Raw genomic sequence first — 3,666 nt, 5'->3', positions numbered from 1 at the left:
GTGGGAGTGTAAATTAGTTCAACCATTGTGGAAGACAGTGTGGGGATTCCTCAAGAATCTAGAACTAGAAATACCATTTGACCCAGCAATCCCATTATTGGGTATATACTCAAAGGATTATAAATCATGCTGCTATAAAGACACATGCACACATATGTTTATTGTGGCACTGTTCATAATTTTACTGTTATTATGAACTTAGATTTTTAAAAAATATTTCTTAGTTTTGGTGAGAAGAATTTGAGTTTAGCACATTTAAAGCATTAGAAGTCCAATTTCCTTTTTCTGGGAATTTTAAGAATATTCAAATTACATAAGAACTTATTTATCTCTATAAGTCAATAAGAACAGAGCTCCTTGAATTTATGAGACATTATACTGTAATTAATAATATCCTCTGTAGATAGGATATTATACCTCACATAATGAGAGGGATAGGCCTTTCTGAATTTTGGACCCATAGAGACAGAGCTTACAGCTTCATGTGTACAAGTTTGGCACAAGTCAAGAGTAAACACAGAAACACAAAATCTCTCTGGCCCAAAATCAAAGAGGTGTTCTCCTTCCCAGTGGGCATAACATATTTAATTGATTTGAGCTAAAAGAAAATAGACAATTTTTTAAAAAGTATAACCAGATTCTCTGTCATCTCTCACCCAATAGGGATAGATCTATATCACCTTCTACAAAGATCATGAGATGGTCAAGCTATAAAAACTAAAACCCTTATTGTTTTTACAGTTAATAAGGAACTGATTAATGAGGGAACCAATAGATGTAAAAACTGGCTTAACGGAGAATTCAAACCACACACATATGTACAGGTAATCAGACATGTTGAAATGAATTTACAAATAGATATGAAACTAGTCGGTATCCACAGGGCAATCTGTTGTATTATACTGGACAAAATTCATTTGCATTAGCATAAGTTTTCTACAATTTACAGAGTTGTAAAATAGCTCGAAGACAGTGAAAATCGCAGGTACTTATAGAATCAGATAACCCAGAAAGGTGCATTTGACAGGACACCTGGTCATCTTTTTCTGTTGTCTGCTTCAGTCTTTCTTTAGAGAACAATCCAGGAAGCAATCCTTGACTTCTTGGCCAACTTAGACACAAGGTCAGCCAGGCCCTAATCTTTTAACATTTCAGCTGGAACTTACGAGATTCTCAGAGCAAGCATGGGGGCAGGCAGTTTGTCTTCACCTATCCCTGCATCCCTAGCTAGATGAGGCCTTTTCTTGCTGTCTCACTTTCCTCCATGCATCTTGTGACCCATCCAGAGGATCACTTCAGAGCCAAACATTGCACAGTGTGGAGGTGAAACTCTGTGATGGGAGGAGGTTTAACTTGGTAAAGAATTACCACTGTCTCTTATACACATCTAGATGTGTATAAGAGACAGCATATGTACAGGTAATCAGACATGTTGAAATGAATTTACAAATAGATATGAAACTAGTCGGTATCCACAGGGCAATCTGTTGTATTATACTGGACAAAATTCATTTGCATTAGCATAAGTTTTCTACAATTTACAGAGTTGTAAAATAGCTCGAAGACAGTGAAAATCGCAGGTACTTATAGAATCAGATAACCCAGAAAGGTGCATTTGACAGGACACCTGGTCATCTTTTTCTGTTGTCTGCTTCAGTCTTTCTTTAGAGAACAATCCAGGAAGCAATCCTTGACTTCTTGGCCAACTTAGACACAAGGTCAGCCAGGCCCTAATCTTTTAACATTTCAGCTGGAACTTACGAGATTCTCAGAGCAAGCATGGGGGCAGGCAGTTTGTCTTCACCTATCCCTGCATCCCTAGCTAGATGAGGCCTTTTCTTGCTATCTCACTTTCCTCCATGCATCTTGTGACCCATCCAGAGGATCACTTCAGAGCCAAACATTGCACAGTGTGGAGGTGAAACTCTGTGATGGGAGGAGGTTTAACTTGGTAAAGAATTACCATTGGAATAATTATCCAGAGTGACTTGGTAAGGTCTGGTTTCACCAGGGCCCTCCCTGAGGGTCATTCCCAACCAATACCTGCCCATACAGTCACAGGCTCAGACCTGGGACCGTCCCTGCTGCCTAGGCTGAGACCCAGCTCTGTCCCCTGTCTACAATAGTAGCAGCCCCAACCTTCAACAGGTGGAATTATAATTTGTCAGGTGATAAAACAAAGACTGAAATCAATTTAAGAGAAGCAGTTTAAGAGTACAAACATATAATATATGAAACGCTAGTTATATGAAAGTAAAATGATTAAGGTTGAGTTTCACTTATAATTTGAAAACCAACATTTATTGTGCTTCTACATTGGACGTGTTGTCTCAATTGTATTTTGGTCTCTCAGCAATTTTGCTGGAGCTTGCTATGTGTTTTACTAAACTCAGTTTTCAAAAGGAGTTGCCAGGATTTTATGAATTGTTTTATTAATCCCAGAAATTTTTAAGGCTTTCTTAAGATCAAATGGTTAAGATAGACTGGCTCTTGGCACCCTTATTAGATAAGACTTTGCCTTTTCATCTGTAAATTTAGTAGAAGGTTGTAGTTCAAAGAACAAAGTTCAGAATGTCTCTGCGATATTAATTAGAACAAAGTCCTCTTTACTTTGACTTTTGGCACCATACCACGTGCTTTTAAACATCAAGAATTAGATTGATCTTCAGAAACACCTTAAAGCATGGAAATAGCAGCCTTGAAGCTTATAATAAAAGAACAGTTTAAAATGCATGAAACAACTCTTCTGTTCAGCTATGCATTTTGTTAACACTTTTTATTTTAGTAACCTTACTTCTGATAAAGATTCTTCATTAGTGTTCTTGGCAGTAACAACTGATACATCTTTCTTGACCTCACCATGCTTAGAATGAAACTTAAAAAGAGTATAAATTTTATTTAACCCTCACATTTTGCCAGATCACTGTGCTTACAATAAGCACACATGGCAGGATATGGTGATGAAACTATGGGAACATACTTACCTTCTCTCTGAGGTCTACTTTTCTTTACCTGAGTTTGTCTTACTGATTTGTGTCACATATCCAAGAGTAGAAACTACCTTTCAGAACTAACTCAGGTTAGCTCATTGCTGTTCAAAGAAGCTGAAGGCTAATGAAAGGCAACGTATACTCTAAAGATTTTTCATTTCCTTCTTATACAATGAAGTTATACCAAATTATGCATTTGCTTCCAAATTTTGGTTATCCTTTTGATTACTGTCTTTATCATCCATTATTTTCTTTGGAAGGCAGCTGGCAAATACTCCATTATGTCATCAGTAAGAGTTCATTTTCTACATAGGAATACCATGCAGAGTAACAACTGTGACTTTTGCCCAGCTCTAATACTTAACTTCTTTTGTCAGGAAGTGAACTGATGCTGGCTTCTCTTTGTCTTATTCCAAGTTGGGGCATGAGATTTTCCCTGCATTAGAAGGTTGTTGAGACCTGAAGCCTGGGAAGGTAAGATGCCAGCATGAATACTGTCCATTGAGAACTGTGGTTTAATTGAGTGTCTGGTGATTTAAGAGTGTAAGTCTTTCCAGCTGTTCCTGGTTTATGGTCCTGAACCCTTAAAGTTTTACCAAAACATGAACAGTGAAACACTTCTACAATGGAAAGGCCCATTAACATATTATTTATAATATTTAAACATAATTTTATA

General features: G+C 37.2%; 1 protein-coding gene across 2 annotated transcripts in view; it reads left to right on the top strand.

The window, feature by feature from the left end:
* The window catches only part of NRG4 (neuregulin 4), a 61,237-nt gene that overhangs the window by 42,998 nt on the left and 14,573 nt on the right, over positions 1-3,666 (top strand). The window contains exon 4 of one of the 2 annotated variants that reach the window (XR_001006352.1): positions 3,368-3,464. The exons of the other annotated variant lie outside the window; for it this stretch is intronic. The gene's annotated coding sequence lies outside the window, so the exon portion shown is untranslated. The remainder of the gene's footprint in view (positions 1-3,367; positions 3,465-3,666) is intronic. 2 annotated transcript variants of the gene reach the window in all.

The sequence above is a fragment of the Mandrillus leucophaeus genome, unplaced genomic scaffold (assembly GCF_000951045.1).
Source record: "Mandrillus leucophaeus isolate KB7577 unplaced genomic scaffold, Mleu.le_1.0 Scaffold241, whole genome shotgun sequence".
Classification (NCBI taxonomy): Eukaryota; Metazoa; Chordata; class Mammalia; order Primates; family Cercopithecidae; genus Mandrillus; species Mandrillus leucophaeus.
The sequence above is the reverse complement of the archived record's forward strand: the minus strand, read 5'-3'. Positions and strand labels throughout refer to the sequence as shown.